Genomic DNA, 22,921 nt, shown 5'->3' with positions numbered 1-22,921 from the left:
CAAGCTGGGCCTGGAGTATTGCTGGACCGGCTGGAACCGGGACGGACTGACCAGGCTGGGCCTGGAGTATTGCTGGACCGGCTGGAACCGGGACGGACTGAGTCCTTTCTTCACGGGGCTGAACCAAGGCAGGAGCCCCCACTTCACGGGGCTGGGCTGAGGCAAGAGCCCCCACTTCACGGGGCTGGGCTGAGGCAAGAGCCCCCACTTCACGGGGCTGGGCTGAGGCAAGAGCCCCCACTTCACGGGGCTGGGCTGAGGCAAGAGCCCCCACTTCACGGGGCTGGGCTGAGGCAAGAGCCCCCACTTCAAGGGGCTGGGCTGAGGCAAGAGCCCCCACTTCAAGGGGCTGGGCTGAGGCAAGAGCCCCCACTTCACGGGGCAGGGCTGAGGCAAGAGCCCTCTCTTCACGGGGCTGGGCTGCGCTCTGAAGGCTCTCTGGCTGGGCAGCGCTCTGAAGGCTCTCTGGCTGGGCAGCGCTCTGAAGGCTCTCTGGCTGGGCAGCGCTCTGAAGGCTCTCTTGCTGGGCAGCGCTCTGAAGGCTCTCTGGCTGGGCAGCGCTCTGAAGGCTCTCTGGCTGGGCAGCGCTCTGAAGGCTCTCTGGCTGGGCAGCGCTCTGAAGGCTCTCTGGCTGGGCAGCACTCTGTAGACCCTCTGGCTGGGCAGCACTCTGTAGACCCTCTGGCTGGGCAGCACTCTGTAGACCCTCTGGCTGGGCAGCACTCTGTAGACCCTCTGGCTGGGCAGCACTCTGTAGACCCTCTGGCTGGGCAGCACTCTGTAGACCCTCTGGCTGGGCAGCACTCTGTAGACCCTCTGGCTCTGGACCCTCGGATCCCCTTCCTGGGGCTGTACCCTCGGAACCCCCTCCTGGGGCTGGACCCTCTGAAGAACCCCCTCCTGGGGCTGTGCCCTCTGAAGAACCCCCTCCTGGGGCTGGACGCTCTGAACCCCTCACTGGGGCTGGACGCTCAGAACCCCTCACTGGGGCTGGACGCTCTGAAGAACCCCTTCTTGGGGCTGGACACTCTGAAGAACCCCTTCTTGGGGCTGGACACTCTGAAGACGCCCCCCCTGGGGCTGAAGACACGGACGCCCCCCCTGGGGCTGGACACTCTGAAGACGCCCCCCCTGGGGCTGAAGACACGGACGCCCCCCCTGGGGCTGGACACTCTGAAGACGCCCCTCCTGGGGCTAGACACTTTGAAGACGCCCCTCCTGGGGCTGGACACTTTGAAGACGCCCCTCCTGGGGCTAGACACTCTGAAGACGCCCCTCCTGGAGCTAGACACTCTGAAGACGCCCCTCCTGGGGCTGGACACTTTGAAGACGCCCCTCCTGGGGCTGGACACTCTGAAGACGCCCCTCCTGGGGCTGGACACTCTGAAGACGCCCCTCCTGGGGCTGGACACTCTGAAGACACCCCTCCTGGGGCTGGACACTCTGAAGACGCCCCTCCTGGGGCTGGACACTCTGAAGACGCCCCTCCTGGGGCTGGACACTCTGAAGACGCCCCTCCTGGGGCTGGACACTCTGAAGACGCCCCTCCTGGGGCTGAAGACACGGACGCCCCCCCTGGGGCTGGACACTCTGACTCCTCTGTGACTCTAAATGGCTTGAATATTCTTCTCTGGACACCCAACTTGGGATAAGGTCTTTTAATCACCGGACCCCAGTCATAAATTTGAGTCTCTTTCCGAGTAGCCATCTTGATACCCCCGTCAGCAGTAGCAGGATCGGCTACTGTGGATGACTTGTAGACATGAGCACTGTGATACTGCGATTTGTCACCATTCCCTGGCTTGCGAAGAATGCAGTCTTTAACAAAATGACCGGAATTTCCACAGTAAAGACAGAGGTGTAGCTCCCTACGCCGCTGACGTTCAGCTTCAGAGAGCTTGGGCCGTGGATAGCTCTGATGAACAACTTTTCCTTGCACAGAGGAAGAGACTCTATTAACTGGTTGGGACAAAACAGGATCAACAACGTTGGTAGTATTCCTGAGGAAATCAGGCATTACAGAGAGAATACTAGGCAAAAGTTCTTGTAACTGTAATAATATCTGGTAGAATATCTGCAGTTGGTCAGGAGTCTTAGAGCAGAAGGTCAGAGAATCTCTGGAGAAAGAATTCCGCTGCAGACACTGTGCCAATTGATGCTGAGTCGACTCCAGACCTTCCAAGCGTCCTGCAATATTGCTTAGGAGGTCCTGCGTCAGACAAACACTTTCGGCCGGGTCCATGGGGCCAGTTCCTACTGTCATGACTAAGGTTTTTGTGAACCCGGTGCTAGCGAAGTCTGCGCGGGCGACTGGAGAACTACACGAATACCACCACTGACCTGGTTTTGGAAGTGTTGTGGACTCGGGGTCTCTTCCGGTGACTGGGAAGAGGAACCGCGGCAGAGATGGCCGAATCCAGGTTCTCCTCATGCAGGATGAGGTCGGCAGACAGGAAGCACGTGTGGGCGCTGAAGGTCTCCTGAAAGACAGAACTGGAAAGGCGCTGATGAATCAGTGAAGAATAACAGGTACAACTGTGCTAAAGGGCACGGGGTGCTTGGGGACACTGAGGTGCTTGGAGACACTGAGGTGCTTGGAGACACTGAGGTACTTGGAGACACTGAGGTACTTGGAGACACTGAGGTACTTGGAGACACTGAAGTACGTAGAGGCACTGAGGTGCGTAGAGGCACTGAGGTGCGTAGAGGCACTGAGGTGCGTAGAGGCACTGAGGTGCGTGAAGACACTGGGGTGCGTAGAGACACTGGAGTGCGTAGAGACACTGGGGTGCTGAGGCACGGAGGCACAGAGGTGCTGGAAGCACGGAGGTACTGAGGCACGGAGGTGCTGAGGCACGGAGGTGCTGAGGCACGGAGATGCTGAGTCACGGAGATGCTGGAAGCACGGAGGCACGGAGGTGCTGGAAGCACGGAGGCACGGAGGTGCTGGAAGCACGGAGGTACTGAGGCACGGAGGTGCTGAGGCACGGAGATGCTGAGTCACGGAGGTGCTGGAAGCACGGAGGCACGGAGGTGCTGGAAGCACGGAGATGCTGAGTCACGGAGGTGCTGGAAGCACGGAGGCACGGAGGTGCTGGAAGCACGGAGGTACGGAGGCACGGAGGTCCTGAGCTCTGGAGATCCCAACTACAACAGTAGTAAAACTGAAACACGACAGCTGTGGTTTTCAGTGGAGAACATGGAATTCAGTACTGTGCCTTTAAGACGAAACATTGCAGCTGTGCCTTTACATTGAGACTCAGGGAAATGGTGAAATCAAATGGCAACACACAAGTAACCATACAGGAACAAGGGAACAGAGTTTCCACAGGAACTTAGGTACAATGGTTACCTTAAGGGAGCTCAGCATAAAGACTCTCACAAGGCTGTATGTGACACGAGGAACTGGCCCAGATTCCTAACTCAGCCTCCTGATTTATACTTCCTGGTCCTTGATGATTGGTGGGCAGGATTAGGTGATGTCACTGTCATGTGACTACTCTAGCCAAGGCTGTGATGTAGAATGAGGCCTAGCAGGCCAAGAGAACACTGAAGCCTGGACTTCTGCAAAACACAGGATGCTTGCTTTTAGATTACTGAATTCAGCCTCACACAGGAGATCACCACAGGTGGAGCTGATTACCTCTCAGGCAGAGAACTCAGGAAACTCAGTGCTGACAAGCTGTTTAACTCCGTGAGTGAAAAGACACAGGATCCAGGACAGAAAGCAGGGGTAAGTCACCAAATATGAGAATTACAGTCAGGATTGTGACAAGGAGTTTATTTAGAGAACTTTATTTCTGCAAAAAAGATGACTTTGAAACAGGTCCAATCACTTCTTGGGTTGCTAAATTTTTCATGTAGAGTCATTCCAATGGGAAGGGTTTTTAGTCGTAGGTTAGAAAGAGCTACCGCGGGGGTTAAGAGATCACACCATTTTATACGGATTTCATTGGAATTGAAAGAAGATTGTAGGGTTTGGTTGGAATTTTTGAGAGAGTATAATGGGGTCCGCATTTGGTTGCAGGAAGAAGTAAACAACCGTGAAATGCAATTTTTCACAGATGCATCAGGATCGTTAGGTTTCGGTGCATATTTTGAAGGTGAATGGTGTGCAGAAGCTTGGCCCGAAGAATGGCGGGCAAACGGGCTTGCTTGGAGTATGCTTTTGCTTGAACTGTTTCCGATCATTGTCGCAGTTGAGATCTGGGGCTATAAGCTCAGTAATCAAAGGATTTTGTTTTGGTGCGATAACTTGGGGGTAGTTCAAGCGATATACAATCAAAAGTCTTCATGCTCTCATGCGTTGAAATTGTTGAGGCATTTAACCCTTTGGTGTCTGCAAATGAATATAGAATTGAATGCTAGGCATATACCTTGGTTTATTATTAAAGATTCTATTCTCTTCAGGGCCGATAGGGGTCTTATTAGAATGAACTGTTATTGTTATTATTATTATCTCCTGTCACCTCGATCCTTCTGATATCTAGTTATAGATTCTGTATATTCTTACGCTTTTCCCTCCTCGTATACAAAGAGATTATTTAAAGTTCATTGTATTATGTTTACAACGCTGCGTTCCACAGTCACTGGAACGCAGCGCCTACCTCTGATTCAGGACGATGCGCTACACGGAGCGCGTACTGACTTCCTCTTTCTGTGGAATGCACGGGGGAGGAGACCAGCCGTCCGGGGATCACGTGATCGGGGACGGTCACGTGATCCCGGGTGGGAATATACAAACATACCTATATTCTGTGTTCATTGGCTGTAAATTGACACGTGACCGGAGATGATCATGTAATATAGATTCTAGATTATATTTTTCTATTTTTTATATATTCCTGCTTCTCGTTTTTAATAATAAAGATAGAAATGAGTATTGTTGTATAAAGGACTGTCTTCTGTTGTTACTGAATTTTGATTTTGGTTATGTTAGATTTATTGACACAACAGCTGTTTCCAACTGCTCCCTAATTGTAAGGGTATACATAATGTGCCAGATATAGACTGGGTATATACTCCTGAGGAAGCTGGTAGTGATCAGACCAGCGAAACGCATTGAGCCACACTTTGCAGGACCACTGGCATTGTATATATTTCAACAGATTCCCTGGTAATTTATGGACTCTTTGCATCCACTGGACAAAAAATTCCAACACAAGTTCATCACAGACCCGGATTTTCCCCTGCTGCCATCTGGATCTTATGTGCACAAGATACCTAGGGGGACTTTTCATCTGGAAGCAAGTCTGGTAACTAATTGTGTCATCTAATGACTTGTGAGCAATGTGGAAATAGAGCCCTAGCCAGAAGCCGTGGACACTATATTTAACAAGCAAAAAATAGTGTTACCCTGCATTTTCAGATATATGAATTTTAGCAGTTGCTATATTTATACCATTTTCCTTTTGAGGAATGGGAGTATTTTCTTTTCTTTTATGAATGTTCAAATAAATTAAGTGTCATTTTTATATTGTAATTTTATTATTTGACCAACAGCCGGTGCCAGTATAACCTTTTTATATTTTATATATCTGTCTTGGGGAATTGACCTTCCTCATATGGGCTGCCGCTGACAGCGCACTCTACATTTTCTTTTTTCGCATTTGCACAAATATGTGTAACGAAGATCTCTGAATTCTATTATTATGTGCGATTTATATCTGGTTACTGCTATCATTCAGGGTGCTGGGGGAAACAAAATGTTTTTTTTTCTTGCTCAGAAATACCCCTCCATTTCGAGTACCTGAATGATATCACTAAGCTAATTGAGCATCTACCATTATATATGTCCGCTGTGAGAGGCAGAGAGGTTCATGCATTAGGAGGAGGTGCAGGCCCTGACATGCCACATTGAGCATTATGGGGTTGCTCCAATGTAGGTAGCTCTTAGCTTAGACATATTGTAGTAAGGAGCCATTATCATGTGGCTCCTTGCTGGTTAATCTTAGACCCAGATTGGGGTAATGAAGGTGTGGTGCCTCTGGACTGGCTGAGCTGGATGGCTTTAGTGTGGCATACCTTTACATTCTATTAACACTTTTCACTTATTAATTTTTTAGCACTATTTCTCTTTTACTTACATTTAATTTAGTATCACCTTCTCTATAGCTTCGGCTTCCTAAATACTAATTTATTAACACTATAGTTTTTTCACTGGTATGTTACGCTGGGCTTTCTGGCTTATGCTGGTGTTTTGGGGTACCACACCCTGCACCTAGATATAGTGCTAGGGACCGCAAATATACAGAGATGCCTTGAAGCGGCTTTGGGGCTTAACCACACATTTGCGCAAATATGTGTAATGAAGATCTCTGAATTCTATTATTATGTGGGATTTATATCTGGTTACTGCTATCATTCAGGGTGCTGGGGGAAACAAAATGCTTTTTTTTCTTGCTCAGAAATACCCCTCCCTTTTGAGCACCTGAATGATATCACTAAGCTAATTGAGCATCTACCATTATATATGTCTGTAATGATATGATGATGCCTGTTATTATTAAGATTCATCTTAAATTGAAAGAGAGTACCTTCCATTCCATGCATTTGGATTACGGATTTATAAATTAGGGTTATTATAGTTGGCCCATGATAAGCACCCCAACTGCTGATTTTGAAATGTGAGTGCAGGACTATATTATATATATTTTTGTAATAGATATACCACTAGTGGGTGGGCTTTCTTGCTCTGATATATGCAAGCCTTGGTGTGCATTCAACCACCCAAGGCATGGGTATATCAGAGTGTGATTGCACACCCAAGAATGGTACAGTATTTCTATCATATAAAATGGTCCCGGTTGTGACAAAATAGTTAAATGGGAAGATGATGTAGGGTGGAACAGATACAGAATAATGGGGGAGACGTACTATGCCTTGAAAAGTGATACATTTCATGGTGATAAAGTACCAGCCAATCAGCTCCTAACTGCCATGTCACAGGCTGGGTTTGAAAAATGTCAGTTAGGACAGAGCTGGTTGGCTGGTACTTTATCACCATGAAATGTATCACTTTTCAAGGCTTAGTTTGGCACAAGGGAAGAAAATGGTCCTGTTCAAATTCTTCATAAATCATAATTATTCATCATCTTTGGTGAGGATTGAGGTCCTTTGAGATGTTTAGTCATTTTGACATAAAAAAAAAATCTTCTGTAAGAAATGTGTATTTCAGTTAGGTGGTGATGTGCTGCTGTCAGTGACATAGTGATGTGCTGCTGTTGGTAAGGCAGTGATATGCTGATTTTCTGTGAGTAGTGTCTCTGTGACTAAACTCTGTTGTTTTACTTGTGAAGTGATATGGCAGTGGCTTTGTGATGAGATTTTGGTGACAGTTGGAAGTAGTTAAAGTATGAAGTTATGCTGGGATGTGTGCGGTTGTTAGAATATAGGGGGTCATTCCGAGTTGATCACTCGCTAGCAGTTTTTAGCAGCCGTGCAAACGCTATGCCGCCGCCCACTGGGGAGTGTATTTTAGCTTAGCAGAAGTACGAACACATGTGCAGCCGAGCTCTGCAAAACCAGTTTGTGCAGTTTCATTCAGAGTATCTCTGAACCTACTCAGCGCATGCGATCACTTCAGCCTATTCATGTCTGGATTTGACCTCATACACCCACCCAGCGAACGCCCAGCCATGCCTGCGTTTTTTTTCAGACATGCCTGCATTTTTGCAAACACTCCCTTAAAACGGTCAGTTGACACCCAGAAATGCCCCCCTACCTGTCAATCTCCTTGCCGTCGTCAGTGCGAAGGAAAACTTTGCTAGAACCTTTGCATAACCACAATGGGCTTTGTACCCGTACGTCACGCGTGTGCATTGCGGGGCATACGCATGCGCAGAAATGCAGTTTTTTCACCTGATCACTGCTCTGCGAAAATCTGCAGCAAGCGATCAACTCGAAATGACCCCCATAATGTACAGATGTGATTTAGTGCGTTCATTCATGTTAGTGGAATTCCTGTCGTTATAACACATTATGAATATTATATATACCTACATATATACTGTGTCTATATACAGATGAAGCCACGCTTGTCTTTGCCCGCCTAGTTGCAGGCGTGCACTCCCGGCGTAACTAGGCGATCCGTACGCCTAGTCACGCCAGGAGTGCACAGAGCCGCTTCCCATTGTAAGCATCTCTGGGCGCGCGCCCACCTGTAAGGAGATGCTCACCATTCAAGTGAATGGGGAGTGTCTCTATCCGGGCTTGCGCACCCATCCACAGTGACTATTAACTCAGTAGAGGGGTGCTTTGATTCAGTGTGTAGATGCTTAGCCAGAGTACTCCCACTAAGCTTTTTATGTAAATAAATGATAAATAGAGCTTTACTGGCAGCATTCCTCATAAATGAAAAACAAAAAACAGACTAGCCTGCACTTATGGCACTTTCTAGTCTCCATTAGTCTCAAAAGTCTTTCCAGACCTGTCTCTCACAGGTGTAGCTAGTCAGGCCTGGCTTAGCCTCTGGCTTTTCACTTCTCAGCCTTTCCTGTTCCCTGCAGGTCTCACTGGCTCCTACCTGACTTAGCTTCTTCCGCCCCCCCCCCCCCCCCCTTCACCCCTTGGGCTCTGTGCACAGTCAGCACTGACCTGGACTGTCTGACTGTGTCCACCAGCAACTTCTAGGTGTGGACAAACCTCATTTTTTTTTTTTTTTGTGTGGGCAGATCAATGTGTGGGCACAAATTGAATAGCCTGTTCACATGTTCCTCAATGCCATTTATATATTGACACTGCCAGTGTGTGTGTGTGTGTGTGTGTGTGTGTGTGTGTGTGTGTGTGTGTGTGTGTGTGTGTGCTGCATGAGGCATAAGGGTTGACAGGCTTGTACTTGCATATTATGCAAAGTGTCTTTAATCATAACTGAAGAGGTGTAACTGGTCTATAATGGGGAGCTCCTACATCGGTAAACTGGGTCTAAATTGGTGTAAGTAAGACTCTTTCCATTAGTATCATTTGCACCAAGAATAGGTTGGTAAAAGTTTGCACTGATAATGAGATGAAAACCAAGCATACAGATAGAGTAGTGGGTGGGTGTTCCGTAAAGATGTGTACATCTATGTGGGCAAAAAAGACACATTTATATTCGTCACATACAGTAGATGAATTTCAGTTCATCCCCATAATTAGAATCTCTACCAGTCCTTTGTAGTCTTCTGAAGCACTTACAGCTTCTGTAAGCAGGTGTTCTGTACTGTATGTAATGTGTTACATACATATCACTAGTACAGCTGCTCAAAAACCAAAGTAATAGAAAGCAAGTTTAACAATTAGTAACATTGAATATTGAGAAAGTAATGACCCATTCTAATGACACCACCACTCTACTTAGTGTACTATCAATTATATAAACAAAAAAAAATGTGATAGTGCTCTTTAAACTTCAAGTAACATGCTATTAAATAATTTATAGATGAATGTGCTGCTGTAATTTGGAAATCCTGTAAACTCTCTTACCCTGTTTTTAATTATTGAATTATACATTGATTTTCATTCCGGTAATAATATCAATAGTCAAATATCACGAAATGCACACACTAATTGCCTATGCCGTATTAAAAGGTGCATTACTGAATGCCATCTTTAAATTGCATATCATTATTTGACCCTGCATGTTTTTCTCTGTGTACAACAAAGTCAGCACAATTAATATCTTCCCCTGATGACCTATGGATATGAAAATCCATTACAATAATAAAAAATGTACTTCGCCCCTGATGTTTTTCATGCAGAATCAGAATGTCATTAAACAATTGTAGCTACGGTTTAATGAGAACACAAGCACAGATAATTAAAGAAATAATCCTTTTGATGTAGGTGAAAGGTGACTTTCCAGATATGATATGAAAACAAGTTAAAGCTGGATGAAAATTGTAATCACTTTCTTTAATATTGCTGATAATTAAATGATAATATGAAATTCCCTGAGGTATGCACAGCCGCAAAACAATAAATCACTACAAATAGCTTCCAGTTATATTGTGCTTGGACAATATATCTTTTATTTTGTATTTTGTTCCAGCTTCACATTGATTATAACGTGCACAACTGTCAATCCCTGCTTTTATAGAGGTAATAGCATTTTATCCATTGCGTTATTTAAATGTGTTTAGTTGTATTTTCTTGAACACATGTAAAATATATGTAAACAAGTCTAACATTGGTTGTGTATGGCTTCCCGGTGGTCGGGATTCTGACTGCCAGAATGTCAGCAGGGGGATGAGTGCAACAAAGCCCCTTGCAGGCTCACTGCGCTTGCCACGTTGCTGGCTCGCTGCACTTGCCACGCTGCTGGCTTGCTGCGCTCACCACGCTACAAGCTCGGCTTGCTGCACTCGCCATAGGTTCTATTCCCACTCCATGGGTGTCGTGGACACCCAGGAGTGGGAATAGCGGTGACGGCACTGCCAGCTTTCTGGTGGTTGGGATTCCGGTATCAGTATTTTGACTGGCGGGATCCCAACTGCCGGGATCCCAACCGCCGGGATCCTGACTACATCCCTTTGATACTATAGTGTCTAGTTTTATCATACTCGCTGCTATTACTACATCTGTTGTGATACCTCTGGATGAGGTACAGAGAGTATATTGGACATATTGAGTTAGGACAAGACTGCACATAAGTGGTCTACATTACTCAAGAACTCTTCTCAAATCACATTCAGCAGTAAAGTGGAATCCTGTTTGAAACCACCTTACATGCAAATGATGGGTAGAGCACCTCAAGACCTACAGCAAGACAGCCAATGCTACTGTTCTTTCCCACACAACAAGGTTCCCAGTAAGGAACCAAACTCACCATTATACTATACTATAGATACAGTACTTCTCTAACACTCTTGACCGAATCGTCAATAAAAACAAACCTTCCACAGGGAAATGAATCCAATGTAGCCTGTGAAGATAGGTATCCTTTAATGAAATTAAATTATGTCAGACTACTTTCCCTTTAAGACTCTGGACCCCAAGACCAACAACAGAATTAAACTCTCTTCCATGCCATTTCCAGTGCAACATTACTTAGATGACATTGCCACACCCATCTGCAGATAATGTTGTATCAAACCAGAAAACAACAATACCACACCCCAGCTATTTTCTACAAATTTTGACAGCCTCAAGTTCAAAGAATTTCAAGTCAGCAAATCAAGTGAGTGAAAAGAAATTCAGAAGATTTTATAGATTGAAGCATTCTAAGTTCAGATAATTTATAATCAATTTTACCACCTGCAAAGGAAATCAATTAGAAAAAATACAGTAAGTATGAAAAACCAAACTTCAATTGTTTCTAACTACCAGAAAACACCCAATAATTGATGAGGTACTAGGGACGAGAAGTTGAGGGGTTTGTGTGTTGTAAATTTACCTGATGCAAAACACAGCAAGATTCTGTAGATATTTTAAAAATTACGCTCTGGTCAGAAAGAAAAAAATCTTTCAAGGACACAAATTAAACATTGAAATCTAATATAATGTTTAGAAGCATTAGGATTCCAGTGTCCAAGTCCTTGTATGGACAAACCTGCCACTGTAGATGAAGTAACTGCACCAATTTGGAATGAATGAGTGTCGAACTCCACCAGGGATATACCAAGACCCAGGATTAAATATTTGAAGAACAAACCAAATGAGATCTAGACACTGGCATTCTGTTCTAATGATTTAGCTACACTCAAGCAACTCATGGCCGATGCATTAGACAAGATGATCCTAGCGTACAGATCTGGGAATCACTGCATACAGGTAGGTATTCCTATAACCTTTTCCCAATTGGTCTGTCTTGTAGCACTGAATCAAACATAAAATTAGAGATGTGCGGCGGGCACTTTTCATGTTCTGTGTTTTGGTTTTGGTTCTAATTCTCTGCTCGTGTTTTGGTTTTGGGTTGGTTTTGCCAAAACCACCCTTTTGTGTTTTGGTTTTGGATCTGAATGATTTTTGAAAATAAAAACATAAAAACATAAAAACAGCTAAAATCACAGAATTTGGGGGTAATTTTGATCCTACAGTATTATTGACCTCAATAACATTCATTTCCACTCATATCCAGTCTATTCTGAACACCTCACACCTCACAATATTGTTTTTAGGCCAAAAGGTTGCACGGAGGTGGCTGTATGACTAAGCTAAGCTACACAAGTGTGCGGCACAAACACCTGGTCCATCTAGGAGTGGCACTGCAGTGGCAGACAGGATGGTAGATTTAAAAAATAGACCCAAACAGCACATGATGCAAAGAAGAAAAAAAGGTGCACCGAGGTTGCTGTATGACTAAGCTAAATGACACAACCACCTGGCTCATCTAGTAGTGACATGCAGTGGCTGAATGTCGAAAGTGGCCCTCAATATTTCAGTCCACTGACAGCATCTCCTACACGCCCCTGTCATTTTTACAATATTCTGCAATTGGTGGACTTATACGGCAGTACCCCTGGACTTATATGGCAGTGTCAGACAGGAAGGCACTTTAAAAAACCATGCCCCAAACAGCACATGATGCAAAGATGAAAAAGAGGTGCACCAAGGTTGCTGTATGACTAAGCTAAGTGACACAGGTGTGCGGCACAAACACCTGGCACATCTAGGAGTGGCACTGCAGTGGCAGACAGGAGGGCAGATATAAAAAAATAACCAAACAGCACGTCATGCAAAGATGTAAAAGAGGTGCAATGAGATAGCTGTATGAGTAATCTAAGCGAAACAAACAATTAGCCCATCTAGGAGTGGCATTGCAGTGTCAGACAGAAGGGCACTTAAAAAAAAATTGTACCCAAACAGCACATGATGCCAAGAAGTAAAAGAGAGCAATAAAGTAGCTGTATGACTAAGCTAAGTGACACAAACAATTGACCCATATAGGAGTGGCATTGCAGTGTCAGACAGGATGGCACTTAAAAAAAATAGTACCCAAACAGTACACCATGCCAAGTACTAAAAGATGGCAATGATGTAGTTGTATAACTAAGCTAAGCGACACAAGTGTGAGGCACAAACACCTGGCCCATCTAGGGTTGGCACTGCAGTTCCACTGCACCAGTGACAGATACCAGACGCACGTCTAACACCATCATAGATGTTATGGCCTCAGAAATTTGCTTTGCAACAGGGTATATATATATATATATATATGGCAGTATCACTGGACTGGACTTATACACCAGTACCACTGTAATTATACGGCAGGATCACTGGACTTATACGGAAGTACTGCTGGACATATACAGCAGTATCAATGGACATTTACGGCAGTATCACTGGACATATACGGCAGTATCACTGGAATGGACTTAAACACCAGTACCCCTGGAATTATACGGCAGGATCACTGGACTTATACTGCAGGTTCACTGGATTTATACGGCAGGATCACAGGATTTATACGCCCGTACCACTGGATTTATGCGGCACTACCGCTGGACATGTATGGCAGTATCAATGGGCATATACGGCAGTATCACTGGACATATACGACAGTATCACTGGACCGGGCTTATACGCCAGTACAACTGTAATTATATGGCAGGATTACTGGACTTATACGGCAGTATCACTGGAATTATACGGCAGGATCACTGGAATTATACAGCAGGATCACTGTAATTATACGGCTGGATCAGTGGATTTATACAGCAGTACTGCTGGACATATACGGCAGTATCAATGGACATAGACGGCAGGATCACTGGACATATACGGCAGTATCACTGGACGGGACTTATACACTAGTACCACTGTAATTATACGTCAGGGTCACTGGATTTATACGGCAGGATCACTGGAATTATACGGCAGGATCACTAGAATTATACGGCAGGATCACTGGACTTAAACGTCAGGATCACTGGATTTATATGGCAGGATCACTGGAATTAAACAGCAGGATCACTGGAATTATATGGCAGGATCACTGGATTTATACGGCAGTACCGCTGGACATATACGGCAGTATCACTGGACATATATATGGCAGTATCACTGGACTGGACTTATACGCCAGTACCACTGTAATTATATGGCAAGATCACAGGAATTATACGGCAGTATCACGGGAATTATACGGCAATATCACAGGAATTATACGGCAATATCACTGTGATTATACACCACTATCATGGGAATTATATGGCAATATCACTGTACTTATACGGCAATTTCACAGGAATTATACGCCAGTATCCCGAGAATTTTACGGCAATATCACTGAAATTATACGCCAGTATCATTGGAATTATATGGCAATATCACTATAATTATATGGCAATATCACAGGAATTATACACCAGTATCCTGAGAGTTATACGTCAATATCACTGTAATTATACGCCAGTATCATGGGAATTATATGGCAATATCACTGTAATTATACGGCAATATAACAGGAATTATACGCCAGTATCCCGAAAATTATACGGCAATATCACTGTAATTATACGCCAGTATCAAGGGAATTATACGGCAATATCACAGGAATTATACACCAGTATCCTGAGAATTATACGGCAATATCACTGCAATTATGCACCAGTATCACGGGAATTATACGGCAATATCACAGGAATCATACGGGAATATCACTGGTATTATACGACAGTAACACTGGATATATGGCATCAGAGGACACCACCACTGTGACTGGTCACTGTACTGATGCTGCACAAGAGAGACTTTACCCCTGGTCTGATGCAAGATAGCACAGCAAAACTGCAAGGGACTTATACAGCAGCACTGGGGACATATAGCAGCATAGGCAGGCTTGGACTGGCCCACAGGGGTACAGGGGAAACCACCGGTGGGCCCTACTGCCTGGGGCCCCTCCTCTTGCTCTAATGATCAGGTTCCAGACTGTGCACTTGAATTATACATTATACCTATGTTACCTTATACTGGACTATGGTGTATTTACTGTTAGTAATCTGTTATTAATCTGGTACATTATCATGCATGCAGCAGCTGAATTTGCTGTATATATTTATGAAGGGACGTTGCACTCTCTAATGGGTTAGTCAAACCAATGAGGTAGCAGGCCACACCCCCTCTGCAGACTGGCCACACCCCTAACATGGGCCCCTACCACTCCATTTCCCCGGTGGGCCCTACATGCCCCAGTCCAACACTGAGCATAGGACACCACCACTGTGACTGGTCACTGGACTGATGCTGCCCAAGAGAGACGCTACCCCTGGTGTGATGCATGACAACACAGCAAAACTGCAAGGCACTTATACAGCAGCCAGCAGCACTGGGACATATAGCAGCAGAGGACACCAACACTGTGACTGGCTGGACTGATGCAGCACAATACACCGACTACACTGGACTGAGCAGCACAAGACAGTACTAGAATCGCAACCCCACTTTCCTGCCCACACAGACACTGAGGACGGAGACACGTCCTCTCACTACACTCTCCGAGACTAGAGTGAAAATGGCCGTGACGCACGGCTCCTTATATGGAATCCAAATCCCGCGAGAATCCGACATCGGGATGATGACGTTTTGCCTCGTTCTGGTTTCTGAGTGAGGCGGGAAAACCTGAGCCTGACTCAGATCCGGGCTCATGACGTGAAGTCCAGGGGGGTTAGGTTCTCTGAGAATCGAACCCGCTCATCTCTACATAAAATAGAACGATTAGTCAGAAAAACATTGAAAATGGAGGACTTGAAAACTCTAAAAGCTCCATGAAATGCTCTAGCAAAGAGTTTAACCCACTGCTCTTAAATGTATGCTGACTCAGCCAAGTGGTTTAAACATAACCAAGCAATGTCTTCTGTCTTCCTTCTGAATTTTGAGAGTTATCCTTATAACATACTGGTATCCTTTCTTGCTTTTACACTGGGGAGGGGAGGAGGGGTTATTTCATGTCATAGAATACTACCAGCATGTTTGTTCTCTATAGCATGATTAAAGGAAAAAAAAAAAAAAATATATATATATATATATATATATATATATAAAAGAATAAGAAAAATTTTGCTGCTAGAGCTTACAGCTCATAAATACAAAGGAGTGACATTTTTTTAAAGTGTTCCATAAACCATTTGCTGCATTCCACATTTTGCTACAATAGTTTGCATGTCTTACCAGTAGAGTTTGTCCTTAAAGGGCCGATACATAGTTGAATGCAAGTCGGATGTAATTGAACCCACATTGCATGCATGGAACAAAATGTTTATATTCACTAGTATGTAAAGCTATACACATCCATATGACCCCACAAGCCAATCCTTACACTTGTCCTCAAAGCAAGCAGTGTATTTTGAGAAGAGACCCATATGCAGTCTCTGTGCTGGCCCCCTCCCGCCGATGCATGCACATCCCTGAGATTTGTTCAGCGGCAGCCTCAAGATAAGTATATACAATGACTGCAGGGTGTGTGGTGTGTGCCCCCTCTGACCATGAGCACTTGTGTACTGCACCCATTATAGATATGCAAGTGTTCATAGCCATCTTCTTTATCAGTGCACATTGGTACCAATCCTATCCATGGTGCAAGAGATCTATTTGAAACCATATGTACAATGGGGGTAATTCTGAGCTGATTGCAGCAGCAAATTTGTTAGAAGTTGGGCAAAACCATGTGCACTGCAGGGGGGGACAGATATAACATGTGCAGTGAGACTTAGATTTGGGTGGGTTATATTGTTTCTGTGCAGGGTAAATACTGCCTGCTTTATTTTTACACTGCAATTTAGATTTCAGTTTGAACACACCCCACCCAAATCTAACTTTCTCTGCACATTATTTCTGCCTTCCCTGCAGTGCATATGGTTTTTCCCAACTGCTAACAAATTTGCTGCTGCGATCAACTCTGAATTACCCCCAATGTATCTGCGCCCAGTAGTGGTTCCAGAGGTAGGTCTGCAACCCAGTCCAAAATTCAAATAGGAGAGCCACACCAACTGCCAGTGAGTCCACAACGGGGTTGTTTGGCAGTGTTTGGGGTGGCAGTTGGTGTGGCTTCCCTGTTTAAATTTTGGACTGTGCTGCATCCCCACCTCTGGAGCTGCCACTGTCTTCGTCCTCACTAAACCAATGTTACTATTTACACTCCTTCAGCTGCAAGAGGAGATGTAACTGAGTCCACCAAAACTGTCTTGTGTTCAACCTTAATGGTCCCAGTTCTACACAACCATGACAAACCCAGTTCTCATATCAAGCATTTGGAAACTCTTCTCTATAAACCTTGTTTTTGTTCCTGTATTTATAAGTACTCCCTTTTAATTGTATGTAGTATTCAGTACTGTAATATACAGCCTTTTCTCATGATGAATGTCAACATGACTATTGAATTATCATACCCAACCTGCCTGGGTTTCCCATAGTGTAGCCGTGTAGGACAATATCTTTTGTTGGGTTATCAAAACATTTTCAGATTAGATGTCATAGGAAGGGAAGCAGTTAAAATACCGACAGTCACAATGTCGATGCCAGAGTCCCAATTAGTGGTGAAATGTCGCTGCTGGAATACCGGCGCCACAGTCTATTCCGTCGTGGACACCCACAGAGGGAAAATAGAACCTGTGGTGAGCACAGTGAGCATGCGCAGCAAGCCCACAAGGGGCTATCCAGCGATCAACCAGCTGCTGACATTACGGCGGATGGGATCCCGCTTTCGGGATCATGACAGCCAGGATACCGTCTGCCGGCATTTCATACTGATCCCCATAGGAACAGTGCAGATGGTATTACTGCTGGTGTCCAGTGTACCTAAACCTTACATTTCCCCTGTAATTAGCAGGCTGTAATAGCATTTGAAATGTCTGAAAGAGCTCTAGCATCTTGCAAAGACTGAGTGCAGATGATTAACTGTCTGTGACAAAACAAATCAACCAGAAGGAGCCCATAAAATGTTTAATTGCTGTAACTTATCAGGAGGTAATGACAAATTTTATAGATAAAGATATATATACATTCAGCTGTCTAAGAATAAGTAAAAACTTCTGACTGCTATAACCTATGCCATATAATTCCTGTGATACTGGCGTATAATTACAATGATTCTGCCATATAAATCCAGTGATCCTGCCGTATAATTACAGTGGTACTGGTGTATAAGTCCAGTCCAGTGATACTGCCGTATATATATATATATATATATATATATATACATACCCTGTTGCAAAGCGGATTACTGAGGCCATAACAACTATGCTGGTGTTAGACGTGCATCCGGTATCCGCCATTGGTGCAGTGGGACTGCAGTGCCAACCCTAGATGGTCCAGGTGTTTGTGCCGCACACTTGAGTCACTTAGCTTAGTCATACAGCTACCTCATTGCACCTCTTTTACTTATTGGCATGATGTGCTGTTTGGGTACTATTTTTTTTAAGTGCCCTCCTGTCTGACACTGCAGTGCCACGCCTAGATGGGCCAATTGTTTGTGTCACTTAGCTTAGTCATACACCTACCTCATTGCACCTCTTTTACATTTTTGCATGATGTGCTGTTTGGGGCTTTTTTTTATATCTGCCCTCCTGTCTGACACTGCAGTGCCACTCCTAGATGGGCCAATTGTTTGTGTCCCTTAGCTTAATCATACAGCTACTGTACCTTATTGCACCTCTTTTAGATCTTTGCATGATGTGCTTTTTTGGCCTTTTTTTATATCTGCCCTCCTGTCTGACACTGCAGTGCCACTCCTAGATGGGCTAAGTGTTTGTACCACACACTTGTGTTGCTTAGCTTAGTCATACAGCAACCTTGGTGCACCTCTTTTTCATCTTTGCATCATGTGCTGTTTGGGGCATGGTATTTTAAAGTGCCATCCTGTCTGACACTGCCGTATAAGTCCAGGGGTACTGCCGTATAAGTCCACCAATTGCAGAATTTTTTAAAAATGACAGGGGCGTGTAGGAGATGCTGTCAGTGGACTGAAATATTGAGGGCCACTTTCGATATTCAGCCACTGCATGTCACTACTAGATGGGCCAGGTGGTTTTGTCGCTTAGCTTAGTCATACAGCAACCTCGGTGCACTTCTTTTTCTTCTTTCCATCAGGTGCTGTTTTGGGGCCTATTTTTTAAATCTGCCATCCTGTCTGCCACTGCAGTGCCACTCCTAGATGGGCCAGGTGTTTGTGCTGCACACTTGTGTAGCTCAGCTTAGTCATACAGCAACCTCAGTGCACCTCTTTTTCTTCTTTGCATGATGTGCTGTTTGGTAGTGATGTGCACCGGACATTTTTCGGGTTTTGTGTTTTGATTTTGGATTCGGTTCCGCGGCTGTGTTTTGGATTCGGACGCGTTTTGGCAAAACCTCACCGAATTTTTTTTGTCGGATTCGGGTGTGTTTTGGATTCGGGTGTTTTTAAAAAAAAAACCTAAAAAACATTTGGGGGTCATTTTGATCCCATAGTATTATTAACCTCAATTACCATAATTTCCACTCATTTCCAGTCTATTCTGAACACTTTACACCTCACAATATTATTTTTAGTCCTACAATTTGCACCGAGGTCGCTGGATGGCTAAGCTAAGCGACACAAGTGGCCGACACAAACACCTGGCCCATCTAGGAGTGGCACTGCAGTGTCAGGCAGGATGGCACTTCAAAAAAATTGTCCCCAAACAGCACATGATGCAAAGAAAAAAAGAGGCACACCAAGGTCGCTGTGTGACTAAGCTAAGCGACACAAGTGGCCGACACAAACACCTGGCCCATCTAGGAGTGGCACTGCAGTGTCAAGACAGGATGGCACTTCAAAAAAATTGTCCCCAAACAGCACATGATGCAAAGAAAAAAAGAGGCGCACCAAGGTCGCTGTGTGACTAAGCTAAGCGACACAAGTGGCCGACACAAACACCTGGCCCATCTAGGAGTGGCACTGCAGTGTCAATCAAGACAGGATGGCACTTCAAAAAAATTGTCCCCAAACAGCACATGATGCAAAGAAAAAAAGAGGCGCACCAAGGTCGCTGTGTGACTAAGCTAAGCGACACAAGTGGCCGACACAAACACCTGGCCCATCTAGGAGTGGCACTGCAGTGTCAATCAAGACAGGATGGCACTTCAAAAAAATTGTCCCCAAACAGCACATGATGCAAAGAATAAAAGAGGCGCACCAAGGTCGCTGTGTGACTAAGCTAAGCGACGCAAGTGGCCGACACAAACACCTGGCCCATCTAGGAGTGGCACTGCAGTGTCAAGACAGGATGGCACTTCAAAAAAATTGTCCCCAAACAGCACATGATGCAAAGAAAAAAAGAGGCGCACCAAGGTCGCTGTGTGACTAAGCTAAGCGACACAAGTGGCCGACACAAACACCTGGCCCATCTAGGAGTGGCACTGCAGTGTCAATCAAGACAGGATGGCACTTCAAAAATATTGTCCCCAAACAGCACATGATGCAAAGAAAAAAAGAGGCGCACCAAGGTCGCTGTGTGACTAAGCTAAGCGACACAAGTGGCCGACACAAACACCTGGCTCATCTAGGAGTGGCACTGCAGTGTCAGTCAAGACAGGATGGCACTTCAAAAATATTGTCCCCAAACAGCACATGATGCAAAGAAAAAAAGAGGCGCACCAAGGTCGCTGTGTGACTAAGCTAAGCGACACAAGTGGCCGACACAAACACCTGGCTCATCTAGGAGTGGCACTGCAGTGTCAATCAAGACAGGATGGCACTTCAAAAATATTGTCCCCAAACAGCACATGATGCAAAGAAAAAAAGAGGCGCACTAAGGTCGCTGTGTGACTAAGCTAAGCGACACAATTGGCCGACACAAACACCTGGCCCATCTAGGAGTGGCACTGCAGTGTCAAGACAGGATGGCACTTCAAAAAAATTGTCCCCAAATAGCACATGATGCAAAGAAAAAAAGAGGCGCACCAAGGTCGCTGTGTGACTAAGCTAAGCGACACAAGTGGCCGACACAAACACCTGGCCCATCTAGGAGTGGCACTGCAGTGTCAAGACAGGATGGCACTTCAAAAAAATTGTCCCCAAACAGCACATGATGCAAAGAAAAAAAGAGGCGCACCAAGGTCGCTGTGTGACTAAGCTAAGCGACACAAGTGGCCGACACAAACACCTGGCCCATCTAGGAGTGGCACTGCAGTGTCAAGACAGGATGGCACTTCAAAAAAATTGTCCCCAAACAGCACATGATGCAAAGAAAAAAAGAGGCGCACCACAGGTATAGAATGTAGATGGATAGTATACTTAATGAATAACGACACAGAGGTAGGTACAGCAGTGGCCTCCCGTACTGCTATATATAGTATACTGGTGGTCACTGTGTCAGCAAACTGCAAAACTAAAATGCACCAAAGGTATAGAATGTAGATGGATAGTATACTTAATGAATGACGACACAGAGGTAGGTGCAGCAGTGGCCTACCGTACTGCTATATATAGTATACTGGTGGTCACTGTGTCAGCAAACTGCAAAACTAAAATGCACCACAGGTATAGAATGTAGATGGATAGTATACTTAATGAATGACGACACAGAGGTAGGTACAGCAGTGGCCTACCGTACTGCTATATATAGTATACTGGTGGTCACTGTGTCAGCAAACTGCAAAACTAAAATGCACCACAGGTATAGAATGTAGATGGATAGTATACTTAATGAATGACGACACAGAGGTAGGTACAGCAGTGGCCTACCGTACTGCTATATATAGTATACTGGTGGTCACTGTGTCAGCAAACTGCAAAACTAAAATGCACCACAGGTATAGAATGTAGATGGATAGTATACTTAATGAATGACGACACAGAGGTAGGTACAGCAGTGGCCTCCTGTACTGCTATATATAGTATACTGGTGGTCACTGTGTCAGCAAACTGCAAAACTAAAATGCACCACAGGTATAGAATGTAGATGGATTGTATACTTAATGAATGATGACACAGAGGTAGGTACAGCAGTGGCCTACCGTACTGCTATATATAGTATACTGGTGGTCACTGTGTCAGCAAACTGCAAAACTAAAATGCACCACAGTTATAGAATGTAGATGGATAGTATACTTAATGAATGACGACACAGAGGTAGGTACAGCAGTGGCCTACTGTACTGCTATATATAGTATACTGGTGGTCACTGTGTCAGCAAACTGCAAAACTAAAATGCACCACAGGTATAGAATGTAGATGGATAGTATACTTATTGAATGACGACACAGAGGTAGGTACAGCAGTGGCCTACCGTACTGCTATATATAGTATACTGGTGGTCACTGTGTCAGCAAACTGCAAAACTAAAATGCACCACAGGTATAGAATGTAGATGGATAGTATACTTAATGAATGACGACACAGAGGTAGTTACAGCAGTGGCCTACCGTACTGCTATATATAGTATACTGGTGGTCACTGTGTCAGCAAACGGCAAAACTAAAATGCACCACAGGTATAGAATGTAGATGGATAGTATACTTAATGAATGACGACACAGAGGTAGGTACAGCAGTGGCCTACCGTACTGCTATATATAGTATACTGGTGGTCACTGTGTCAGCAAACTGCAAAACTAAAATGCACCACAGGTATAGAATGTAGATGGATAGTATACTTAATGAATGACGACACAGAGGTAGGTACAGCAGTGGCCTACCGTACTGCTATATATAGTATACTGTTGGTCACTGTGTCAGCAAACTGCAAAACTAAAATGCACCACAGGTATAGAATGTAGATAGATAGTATACTTAATGAATGACGACACAGAGGTAGGTACAGCAGTGGCCTACCGTGCTGCTATATATAGTATACTGTTGGTCACTGTGTCAGCAAACTTCAAAACTAAAATGCACCACAGGTATAGAATGTAGATGGACAGTATACTTAATGAATGATGACACAGAGGTAGGTACAGCAGTGGCCTACCGTACTGCTATATATAGTATACTGGTGGTCACTGTGTCAGCAAAACTCTGCACTGTACTCCTCCTATATAATATTAATTAT

General features: G+C 44.8%; 1 long non-coding RNA gene across 3 annotated transcripts in view; it reads right to left on the bottom strand.

Annotated features, from left to right (window-relative positions):
• Positions 1-22,921, bottom strand: part of LOC134929360 (uncharacterized) — a 241,382-nt gene that overhangs the window by 154,284 nt on the left and 64,177 nt on the right. The gene's annotated exons all lie outside the window — the stretch shown is intronic.

The sequence above is a fragment of the Pseudophryne corroboree genome, chromosome 5, assembly GCF_028390025.1.
Source record: "Pseudophryne corroboree isolate aPseCor3 chromosome 5, aPseCor3.hap2, whole genome shotgun sequence".
Lineage (NCBI taxonomy): Eukaryota > Metazoa > Chordata > Amphibia > Anura > Myobatrachidae > Pseudophryne > Pseudophryne corroboree.
Note: the sequence above shows the minus strand (reverse complement) of the source record. Positions and strands in the feature narration are given on the sequence as shown.